Source organism: Anguilla rostrata, chromosome 3 (genome assembly GCF_018555375.3).
Source record: "Anguilla rostrata isolate EN2019 chromosome 3, ASM1855537v3, whole genome shotgun sequence".
Taxonomy (NCBI): domain Eukaryota; kingdom Metazoa; phylum Chordata; class Actinopteri; order Anguilliformes; family Anguillidae; genus Anguilla; species Anguilla rostrata.
The window spans coordinates 66,326,724-66,339,449 of record NC_057935.1 but is presented as its reverse complement, the minus strand read 5'-3'; the positions used below and the strand labels follow the sequence as shown (position 1 = coordinate 66,339,449).

The 12,726-nt window shown below is 43.1% G+C and overlaps 1 protein-coding gene across 3 annotated transcripts in view; it reads right to left on the bottom strand.

Moving 5' to 3' along the window:
* Window positions 1-12,726, bottom strand: part of il1rapl2 (interleukin 1 receptor accessory protein-like 2) — a 324,225-nt gene that overhangs the window by 284,057 nt on the left and 27,442 nt on the right. For all 3 annotated transcript variants that reach the window (XM_064329375.1, XM_064329376.1, XM_064329377.1), the window contains one exon: window positions 290-405. The gene's annotated coding sequence lies outside the window, so the exon portion shown is untranslated. The remainder of the gene's footprint in view (window positions 1-289; window positions 406-12,726) is intronic.

Sequence of the window (12,726 nt, the reverse complement as noted above, 5' to 3'; positions counted from 1 at the left end):
TTGCCAGACTGGAAAAGGGGGGTAGGGGGTTTGGCTCCACAACGAAGGGATTTGCGAACGCATCTGGCAACCCAGCAGTAATTCTGTGCAACAGACACAGATCAGACAGCTTGGAAACCTGCATCACCATATCGCAGATTTTCAGCAGAGATACCATTGAAATCAGTCCAAGGGTGCATCCATTTTGACTGAGAAGAAAGAGAAATGCATGATAGGAGTGGTGGAGGAGATATCTGTGTAACTGAAGTCACAGTTTTAGGTGACCCTGTCGGTGATTTCAGCAACTTACCAGCTTGTGGTTTTTCTGCCCAGTCCAGTAAAGTTTCAGGCCTGCTAGAGGTTGCGATGGGAATCTTCCTCACAGCCTTGGATTGCAGGGAACTCAACCACACAGCTGCAGTGTTTCTGTAATAGTTTCAGGAGAAATAAAATAAAAATGTATTAAAATAGTAATAAAATTGCAGGGTATTGTACTCATTTCTATTACACAGATCAGGGGTGTCCAATCTTTTCAGGAAAAAAAAAAAAGGCCAATGCGGGTGCATGTTTTTTGTTTTAGTCCAGCACACCTGATTCAACTGATTAACTAATAATGGTCTTCACTCAAGACCTTAAGAATGAATAGAATCAGGTTTCTTAGCACTGGGCTAAAACAAAAAGGCCTGCACCCAGGCCAGCGGATTTTCGGATAAGACTGGACGACCCTAATGTAGACGCCTGGAGGGGCCCCGGATTTAAAGGCATGTTGTCCGGACACAAACTGATGTCAGCTGTGGCAGCACCTGCAGGAAGAACGACCGTGAACTGCAATGACAGCAGCACCTCTGTGGGCCTAAAGAGGTGAGCCCGTAAAGCCCACGGAGGTGCTAGGCCAGTTAGGAGGTAAGACAGGAGCTCATGAAGAGATATATACAGCGTACGGGCTGGACTGATGAGACCGGCAGAGAATGACAGCAGCCGACTGGACGTGCTAACGTGCACTGTAGCAGCAGCAGCATAACCTCAATCAGCCCTCCCTCCCCCCTCCCCCCCTTTGACCACAGAAGGGGCATCAACCGGGAGACATACGCCTTACCTACCTACCTACACTGCTAATCGCTGTTCGGTTGCCATGGGATACCACAAGGCTGACCAGCGACAGCACGAAACGCAAGGGGGAAAGAAACAGCTCTGCGCTTGCAGCTTAAAAGGGAGGCCAGGCCAAACAACATTTTCTCTAATCGGTGAGGTCACCAGCAATCTGAATAGAATCAGAAGTCAAGTGCCAACTGTTTAGCTAGCCATTGGGAAATGCTTTACCCATGCTGGATAAATAACTGATTATTTTATGGTTGCACTTGATTTCAAGGCTGCTAAAAGCCTATTTTGTTTTTCTATTTTGCATTTATTTTAATGTAGCATTATGTAATCCCCAATGTGCTACTTCCTACTAAAATCAAGAAATACACAAGGCTTTACAGAAGCTAAATACTGAATACATACTCATGTCATTTTTTTTGTTTGTTTTCATTTACAAATTTTTTCACCATTGTTACTGGTACTTACCGTGACATTCTATACTCTCTTCTATACACATGCTTAAACATGTTATAAACCAAGCAAGGCACTCAATAATCTAAAGTTTTAAATCTTTTTGGGATAAGGCAATGATTGAAACCAGAATTTGGTGAACACTAATGTTTAGATACTGTATGAAGCGCCTCTATAGAAATGCACACACTTGTTTAGATATCAAATGAATCACACAGTGTTGGATAACAGTGGTGTGAACACGTGAAGGTCAGATACATCAAAAGCTACTATTATAAACCATTTCAACATCGGAAAGAAAAATGTTAACATGCAAATAATGACCAGAAGCTCATAATATATCACAAACCTATGAACTCTCAACCCATGTGGAAACATCTTTTGAGACGCGCCATACTAAATCACCAGCAAAGCCAATTTAAGAGTCGGGGGATGCTGCCCGTCATAATGTTTCCAGAGCGCTTCAGGAAAAGTGCTGAGAAGGCAGCCATCATTACGTTCATCTCCGATTCCTGACAGACAAGAGAACTGAACCAAGAAGACCCCTGGCAGTTCCCCCGGAAACCACTAAGCAAGGCTGACAGTTTTCCAAGTTGTACCTGCCCGGGAAACATGGTACACTTTATAATGTTACTAATAATTACCCTCTTCTATTTTAAAGAGCTTCTTTCCGTAGCCAGTTTGAAATCTTGTTCCGTGCGCTTCAAGTAAATTAAACCGTTGAAGAGGTGTAGGCGTTTGAAAGGTGTGTACAGTCCCCTTTGTGAAATGCATTATCGGGATTGTAAACTCAAAGCACTCACACATACGTTTTTTTTTTTTTCCCTCTTTGGCAAAATGAAGATGCAGCTGAAAATGCGAAAGACTTGTCCTCGCGTTTGTTACACGTCCGCCCCGGATCGCGAGGGCTCCGCACGCCAAACGATCACAGCAGCCAGCGCCGCTCACGAAGAGGATCGGCAAACGGAACTTCCCGTTGTCTTGGAGGAGGAACGGAGTCTAGAGAGTCTTTCACACTCTTAAGAACTTAAGTGGGATGAGTACTGGTTTGAAGCCAATGAAGCATGTGACCGGACTGCCTAGCACAGAGAAGGGATAGCCTATACACTATCTGAATGTGAGACAGACAAGGTCACAAACAAGGACAAGTGGTTGCCATTCTCCCGTGCCAATAAATCTTGCCTCGTTTGCTTGCTACGTTGCCTTGACTCATCAAAATCAAATGCCATGTGTGTTGATGAGTTAAGAGTTTATCATTAGGGTCTCCTATTACAGCATAGCAGTATCAGAGTGTTGTTGACACAAGCATCTGTGTTCTTTTCATGTTTATTTTGCATTTAACATATTGATTTTATTGAGACCGACTTCAGTTACAGGCTGTGATTTTCATTTGAACTTAATTAAACCTCTTTATCTAATACTGTGTATATTAATGTTATTTATATTTAAACATGCGCAGTATGTTCTTGAATGCATTTTCAATTCCACATCTTGTATTATTTACATTGTGTTGCAATTATTTAGTGCAATTAACCTCAGATAATGAGAGCTGGTGCATAATATAAGAGGAGAAAGAGCTAGAAGCTGTATGCAGCATCTGTGGCATGTATTCGGATGGTTACATAAGATTTGTAATTATATCATTATTTTACCAGTTAGTGGGGCTGGCTGTAATGCTTCCAGAATGATCTGAAAGACCCATCTCATTAGGAGTCCATACCAGGTGTACTTAGATAATGCTTCCATGGCTCTTCCTTAATAGTGTCTTTACATAATTAAAATGACTATTTAATGTAACCTGTCACTGATAATAATAAACAACGGTGAATAAAATGCAGGTAATTACACATGTATGCATAGTGTACCTGCACAGTGATTAGGATGCTTGCTTTCAAGCTTTACCGAGAAAAAAAGAAAAGAAAAAAAAAAAAACTCAGGCTTGGTCTGTTAAAACTTTCCGCAATTTCCACAAGTTTTTATTTGTCTGTTCCTTTGAAGTATATGCCAGACTTAGATCTGAGACCTTGCAGGGGAGGCGGTGTGAAAATTCCAAGCCAAACATTTTAAATGTGCTTTATAGAAAGAGTTGGAAAAAAAAAAAAACCAAGAAACAAAATCAATAAAGTGGATACATAAGAGACACTCGGAAGCTTGTTTTACGGGTGACAGAAATGCCAGACTTCACACAGGGCAAGCGCATGTCCTCAGACATTGACCAGTGTGTTTCATTGCCGCATTTGCCATTTACAAATCAATAGCCAACAATAAAAAAACATGTACTTCCTGAACATCAACATAACGTTATTACAAAGCAGGGTAACCTCCAGACATGATTGAAGTCAAGGTGAATAATTTTGTCTAGTAACACCAGGATGTGGAGTACGGTGCAGGGGGGCTGTGTTTTTAAGATCTCAGATAGCCCGCTTCCATTACCTCTCTTCCTCGTCTTGCAGCGGCGGTAACTACTGGTCTTCCTCACTGTCGTTACTGCCTCCTACCACTATGAATAATTGCTAGCCTGCAGTCACGGCTTTTTGAGAAACATTATCAAATCTTTTATTAAACTCAAAGGGGGGGAAACAGCAGGTCCGTGGGCTTTATCTCCTTAAAACATTTCATAGCTTCTTTGTTTGATGAATGTCTCGCGGCGCTTCTAACCGGAACAGGTCCGTTATCTGAATCGTTCATCACGTATGTTAAATTTCACATTATGCACACTAAAATAATCTGCTGGTTTACGGGTTTTGAGGAAACATTCATTCTAACTGTCAAGTTGCCTTGATTCTGACTTTGAGTTTTTTTACTTTTTCCATTATTCTTACACAGTTGTTCTTCGAGGATTTAAGTGGCTACTGAAAATTATGATTTGTGGTAATGGTTAAAATTTTTTATTTTACCGTAATTAAAAGATAACATCCATCTTATTACATGTAAATTATCTCTTGGAACAGTAAGTCAGTGTATCTATTAAATTGCAGGCAAAAACAATACTGTGTATGTCTACAATATATTTTCAAAAGTAAAGATAGATCAAGAAATATGTTTTCTGGTTAAAAGAGCAAGACGACGCATTAGAGTATCAGCGATTATATAAAATCCTGCCTCTTTACCAATGCATGCTGGGATAGGCTTCAGCACCTCCACGACCCTGACCAGGAATAAGCGGCTATAGATAATGGATGGATGGATGGACGGCCAAATGCATAACACAACACACAATAAAATGCTTTACATAAACTGAATTATGTGCTGATAATTAAATGTTTTGACTTCAGTCTAGCGTATTGACTTTAACAGGTAACACACAAGAAAATGACAAACAGAGAAAACTGTTTTTCACGGTTTGTGCATTGGAGTGTTAATACAAGTCCAGAATAACAAATGAACACCTCATAACCCCAGCACTGTGGAACTCAATAGCCTCTTTCACTTCAAATAACAGCAAATAAGCCAACACTCAGTCCACATTTAAAGGGTCTCCACTCAAACCAAAAAGTCAAATTAGAAACCCTAGCGAACCATCGCTTTGAGCGTATTTATGCAAGCGTTCTTCACATTTAGCGTGCGACAGACAACAGATAACAGCGATACCGAGATCGGTTTTGCACGCGCAGATTTTCCTGCTCTGGTAGCACGCGTACAGCACCGTTTGTTTCAGCCCTGACAGTTTGCTTGCTACACTTTGTTTCAAACGTCCATTCGCACAGCCCATGCATCCCTTCCATTCTCCAGCTCCTCCTCCACTGCATCTCCACTGGCTGGGAGTCTGTAGGCCATCTCAGAAAATGCAGCATTAAAAAGTCAAGCAGGAGGCAGTTCTGTAGACCAGCTTCATGCTGAACGGAGGGACAGCTATATTAGTGGGGGAAAGGTACCAGTAAGAGGGCTTTTACAATGGTGTGAAAAGGCCAAGTGTATGTTTACACTGCATTCCACTCAATTTCTGCATTATTAATTGCTGTTAAAACTCGCTGCTTGTTGCTCCCTGCTCACAAGTACTCTCATTTTCCTTTAAGAGGTGGTAGCTTTCATCACTCAGTAACCTGTACCCTCAATTAAACAATTTAGATCGATCATTAACATGCCAGAACAGCATGACACCTCTGAGCTTGCCGTATCACTCCTTTTGAAATTAAAACACAATCACCTCAGCAATCAGTTGGTTTAAGTAGGTGCTTGAAGTGCATAATAAGATCATTAGTAATTAACCGAGATGTATATCATTCACAGTTTGAATTTAATCAGACCTCTCATTTCTTCATTTAACTTCTTACTCTTGCATTCCGTGGCATACACTGCATAAAGTTTTTTTCAGTCAGAAGCTAAATTGCCTGCTTCAACCTCTGTATACCAGTTGTTCTTATGGGCACATTGATAATGCTCACAGAAAACATCTGTAGGGCATCCATCACTGCTGTCACCGTACAGATGTTTACTATAAACGGTTTAACACTTCATTATCTGTGCACACCCTTTTTCATAGTAGATATAACAATGTATGACAACTGTTTCCTGCTATATCATTAAGTGCAGCTCACGTCCATCATTAATATATAAAATACAGTAGGCTATATTCCAGTGTTTTATGTTGCCAGACATAATATCTGACATTGAAATAGTCCCTGTTTTGGATCAAATTTATGCTGAACACTTAGCAGCAAAAAATCTTTGGGTAATTGTTGAAATGGAAGGTTTATTTATTTCTTTATTCATTTAGTTAGTTAAGCTAGTTAGTTATTGATTCATTCTTTCCTGGATGCATTTAATTCATTAGTCAGACCCTCCCTCCATGGGTGAGGCCAAGGCTAGCTGTATGGCCCCACAGAGGGAGCCCCTGCATGTTTTGGCTCTGGGACAATCCAGCCTGCACCTTCAGGCCCATCACTACAGTACAAACTTGTGCCTCAGCAGGGTCACAAGACTTCACAGTGAGTTCATAACATTTCCATTACAACGCATGAAATGATGAATCTGATAAATCTTATACTTACACAATAGAATAGACTGCATTCACACTCAACAGATCTGTTATATATATATATATATATATATATATCTGGCCACAGAGAGGAAAGGCTATTCAGAAAAAATAAGCCCAATACCCAGGCTATATAAAAAGAGAGATTCTCTAAGACTATCACAGATGACCCAGTGAGATGATCCTCTCTAACACAGACCTGTCCTGTCAGCTCATCCAATTTGGGCGGCTGTGTTGGCAGTGGGGTTTTTCTCCCCCCCCTTTTTTTTGCTGAAGTGGCAAACGTGGCACTCGGTCAACCCTGACCGCGTTTCGGCAGAGTGGGGATCTATATCTTCAAACGGGCAGGGAATGGAGGCAATCCCCCCCTGGTCTCACCACTCCCCCCCCCCCCTCCCCCCACCCCGTGTCGATTGTCAGCCGACGCGCTCTTTCGGGGGCAAAGCTTTGCGGCCACCACCGCTCACCCACGCTAGTTCCCCTCTCGCGCCGTCGCCCCCAGACGTCGACACCGAATCCGTCAGCGAGCATCTTCGTCCCGACGCGCGGCGTCATTAATCAGACGCCACTCAAAAAGGGAAAGCCGGGACTCGCCGCGGCGAGTTTTTTACCAGCGCGCTCACCTGCCCTCTTTTGAACTACTGTTGTGTCGAATTCATTTCAAAATTGAATCAACTAAATGAAAACTGAATTGAAATGTCACCGAGCTTTGATATGTATATCAGGAAAAATTCTAATGGTCTGTTACAGGAAATAATATAATAAATCAATCAACTGTCGTGCACTGAGATCATATCCATCAATCAGTCCGTCGAGTCGTAGTTAGAGCAATGCTCTTAGTGTGCTCTGCTTATATTGTATACATGGCAACAAAATTTAATAATATGAAAAAGTAAATAATATAATAAATGTGAAGTAAATATTTAAGGGTTACAACAAATGAAAAATAGAACCTTTCATGATAAAAACCAAAATAAAGAAATTTAATCCAAAAAATATTACAGTTAGAATACAAAGTAATGCCACAAGAAAACCACAATTCCAAAAAGACAAAGAAATGGTCAGAATCCCATTAATCAGGTCGGCTTCCCAAGCTGGAAAACCACCGTACAGGTATTTATCTGCAAAAATAATTTGAAGAAGCGCAGCACAACGCAGAGACTGCTGTCCCATAACAGGAGCCCCACACAGGTTTGAGGCTTGAGTGAAAGCTCCCATAACTCTCAGATATGCAGAGCCTGAAGCAATGGAGAGCGGGATGGAGAGATAGCGCTGGATAAGCTGACAGGTGTCGTGAGCAAACGTCAATGTGTATTCCACACACACACACACACACATAGACACACACACAGACACACACACAGACACACACACGTCACGCCCCGCGCTCGTTTCCTTCCCTGACGTGTCAGACTCCCAATATGCCTGGGGACCGCATCCAGCCCGCCCCACGCCCCGCGGTCCAGGGGGGTCCGGCCGGCCCACAATGCAGCAGGCGCGGTTCCCCGCTGCTGTAACGTCGCTCGCCAGATGCTCCCAGAGAGCGCGTCTGACTGGAGAGGGGCGAGGCAGTCACCCGTAGAGACACGAGGTCACGGCCGCAGCTACTCGCCTGACAAACCTGGCAACACCAACCGGGGCCGGAGCGGTAAGGACGGTCAGCGAATTTTGTGCTGACCTCAAGCAGATGCATTGTGGGAAGGACAGAAGGGGCTCGTGGTTCTGACTCCGCTTGCTTTTGGTTTGACCTTGTTCACAAAGCCCACTCAAAAGCATATTACAATGTAGCTGGAGTGTAAACAACAGTGCCGGATCTTTAACTGTTAACAGAAACGAAAGACCAAGAGGATCTTTACACAGAATGCAAATATTTTTGAAATGGAGTAATTGATGAATGCATCCTCCTCCTTTTTCATATAGCAGAAATATGTATTAGAATCCATTTCTAGAATCCAATAAATCCATTTGTGTAAGCCTGATTGTCCCCTTCTATTCACACAATGCCATCACTCATTTCTGTCTATTAAAACAACCTTTTACCCCATGAATATGAAAAATATTTTCAAAAAAACTGAATGCTGAAATCAAGCATGAGCAGTACTTAATCGTTGTGATGGAAATCAAATGTGATCTCTTTGTCATGGAAGATAAAACAGATTGAGTAAATGCTGAAAAAAGCCTTTATCCGTGAGTTCCAAGACAATGCACACCATAATCATATTTACATTTTTCATTGTATTGGATCAGTGACACAGCAACAAAACAGTACAATGGGATACGGAAAATTCTCGCTTTTAGTAGCTGTTACCATATCATGCGGCAGTACTGTGCATAGTAAGCTGTCGTGTATTGTTTTACAAAACACCGAGTCCAAGCTGTTACATTTTTAGTCAGATCCTGAATTCAGCACAAAACGCAGCTGAATACCAAATGGAACACAGAATCCCATTAAAAACTGACATTATTTCCAAAAATGAATCTGCAATCTGTACTACAATTTTGGTCTCTGCCCCTCTCTTCCCCTCCCTCCCCCCTCTCTCTCTCATTTTTAGCCATAGCAATCATTATGAAATCCATCAGAAGATTGGAAGTTCAAACTAATGGAATATTGCTGTGGTCTCTTTAATTTCTCTTTTTAAACTACTTCTGACAGTACCATTTGTCTTAGATATGTTTCAGGCAGGTAATCAAAGGATATGTTCTCAAGCACATCAAATACCATGTCAGGTGAACTTTACTTTTTCGTTGACAGTGAATGAAAGGCAAACGTAGTAGTGCCTTTCTTATGCCAGTTAACTAGCCAATTAAATTAATTCCACTGGCAGTATGGAAAATCCGCTAGAATGAATCAAGAACACAACGAGAAGCTTCTAATAATAAAAGATCTATTCTACCTGTCACAGCTAAACCAGAGACAGCTGACAAACTATGGCAGATTAAAACATTTTTACACTTCCCTAATCCTATCCTGCTACTCAAATTTCCCACAGTATATTAGCTACCAGGTAAGCTACGCTAACCTACTCACAAGATTTGCTCCAGTCAATAGAACAGTTGCTGAACGCAAAAAAGCAACGAAAAGTTTTTAGTGTGGGGCTGACTCCCGCACTTACTAGCCCAATCTCGAGTCATTTCTCTCCTGTTAACCTTCTCACACATTTTTTACTCCCCCTCAGTGGGTTCATAGTACTTTTTTCCCTTAAACATAGACTGATCCAAGAATATCAAAAGCAATTGTCTGTAGTCCATACATCTTTTGTGTCTAGGTATAGATTAGCTTCATTTAGCCTAATTTTTTCATCTCATCCCCATTCTACCTAAATAAGTCACTATTTTCTTTTTAAATGGAGAAGTGTCTCCATGTCACCCTCCCTGTTATTTTGTCATAGAGGGCCCTTTTATTTATAGGCTGAGACTAAAAACATGAATTAAATTAAAACTGAGAGCTTTCCACACAATTTGGTTCGGCTAAAAGAAAGATGCTAAATAAACCCATTCATGACCAGCAGGCTTCCGCTCTCTCTGCTCGACAGGCAAGGGTCGCCGCACACCTCCAGGAGGAGCCTTTCATGTGCGGCCGGTGGATTTTTCTGAATGGGGAAATGGAGGTAAAATATCGGCTGGGGGGGTTGCCGAACGAGGGGGGGGGGGGGTCGCTTAAGCTACTACTGAGCACTCCGTGAAAGACAGCCGGGCAGGGCCCTGAGGACGATGTGGGGCAGAGAACTGAAGACGCGCCCCACCCACCCACCCACCCCCACCCCCACTCCACAGAGAGCTCGAGAGGGCGATTGGAAGGGGACAGGACCCCCCCCCACCCCCAGCCACCTGTTCGCCCTTGGCGTTGAAGCGCCTGAGCACATTTCTAACAGACGCGGGGGGCCAGAGTCCATATTCACAGCAGGAGGCCAGCACGCATTCACAGATCTGGGCGAACGCTGAATTACAGAGTTGACTTGGCTGCTTTTGCTGGGGTTAGGCCATAAAACAGATTTTCACTGGTGAAAAAAAAATAAAAATAAAAAAAGAATCCCACGAAAACAACGTGGCTTTGTAATATTGATATTGAATGTGAGGTTTTCTCTCAGGAGGTCTGACTCTAAGGCTATTCACGCATTGGTCCCAGGGGGATATATCTCAAGGTGTTTCAGGTAATTTGGTCACATTTCAAGCAGGGAATACCACCAACAAATTAAAACAGAGTAGGTATCTGTCTCAGCAATTAAAGAAACGTGCCATAACCAAGGCATGACATGACTGTGAGGGCTCGTTATTGCAGTGCATTTATTCTACGCACAGCATCATCTCAGTATGAGTGGTGTGTTCGCCCTGTGATGGACTGACAACCTGTCCAGGGTGTATTTCTGCCTTTCGCCCAATGCATGCTGGGATAAAATTCAGCACCCCCCGTGACCAGGAAAAAGCAGGCTAGATAATGAATGGATGGATGGATGGATGTATCACTAATGTTATTAGGTGACATTAGGTTTTTCTTTCATTGAGCTTGTATAGCTTTTATTTACTACATACCGACACTCAAAGAAAGAGAAAGTACCTCTGGGGTAGCCAGTTCTGTCAGAATATCACAAACACCTTCCAAACACTCATACCCAGCTACAGACTGGAGCTGAGTTCAGCAAGCTTAGACATACCCACTATCAACAAAATGAACACAGACTCCACATCCACAGCGAATTACTTTCTTACCGTACATATACAGTTTGTATTACTTATGGCGACTGCATGCAGTTGGTACCAAGTGACTGTGATTAATATTTCATTTTCTGCACTTGAAAAAAATCCCCCATTTAAAGGTCTACTGCTGATCTGCATTGCTGTAGAGTGTTTAGGAAGCCATTTATAACCATGAGTCATACTAGCCTATCGTTGCCATTACTGTCCACTTAGTAGCCAGTGGAATTTTTCTCTCTTAGACCTCTTACGTCTAATTATTTATACACTGCCCTATCTGAGTTTCTCCTCTCGAATCCTCTAATGCTTTGTTAAGCTGCTCTGGGTGAGTGTGTCTGGCAAGCACACATAAAAGGTAGGAAAATGTTGACGGTGGTTGTTTACACATACAGCGCTGTAGTGCAGCCAGGTCGAACCTGCGGCTCCTCGTTACGTCTGCGTGGGCGGTCCCTTTGTGTGTGAATAGTTGTGTTTATTATGACACCTCTGCCAGACGCCGTCAGCTTAGCGTCGCGGCTGCAGCCGTGGTGAATGGGAAGCGTCTGCACTGTCGCTAGCGCCGTTAGCTTAGCGTCGCGGCTGCAGCCGCGGTGAATGGGAAGCGTCTGCACTGTCGCTAGCGCCGTTAGCTTAGCGTCGCGGCTGCAGCCGCGGTGAATGGGAAGCGTCTGCACTGTCACTAGCGGCGTTAGCTTAGCGTCGCGGCTGCAGCCGTGGTGAATGGGAAGCGTCTGCACTGTCACTAGCGGCGTTAGCTTAGCGTCGCGGCTGCAGCCGCGGTGAATGGGAAGCGTCTGCGCTGTCGCCGGCACCTCCGCACCGTTTCTATTAGCGGTTCAGCCGAAGTGAGTGAACTGGCGGGACCCCGTCAAAAAAAACAGGTTTCATTCGGAGAGACACCTGACGAGGCCCGCAAAATTGCAGCTGACGGGGTCTCTGTGCGAAGCGTTCGCTGTTCACATCCCAGAGGAAAGTTCACGGGAACCAAGGTACAATAAACATGCGGCAGCCAAGATGTTTCCTCACGCTGTGTTATGCATTTCCCACCGACGCAGTGACCTAAGATTGCCTTTCTGAATGTATATTATCACAGCTGCTATTCGGATGCACAAGCGTGCAAGTCTAACATTAACTTTTCTGATATTCTGACTGAGCAATGCATAGTATTACAATGTGTGCAGAGACACAATGTTCCATAATATGGTGGTTTTCTTTGCTGTAATGTTATCCTTGTTTTTTGGCTGCATCTGTTTTTTTTCCCCCCTGTGTCACCTTCACACATAAGCAAATAATCCATACATGTTTAATCACTATTTAATTCAATAAGCATTCCCTTGTACCAAATCTCACAAGCGCTATAAGAAGGTAAAAATACCAGGTATGGAAATATGAGTGTTCCTTCCAAAGGCCAGAGGATGGTGATCAGCACAGGGACACTATAGTGAGGTGAAACAGAACTGCTTTCTGTTGGAGGAGATTTGTTCAGTGAGGCAATCAGGGGCAGCACTAGGGATTTTAGCCCCCAT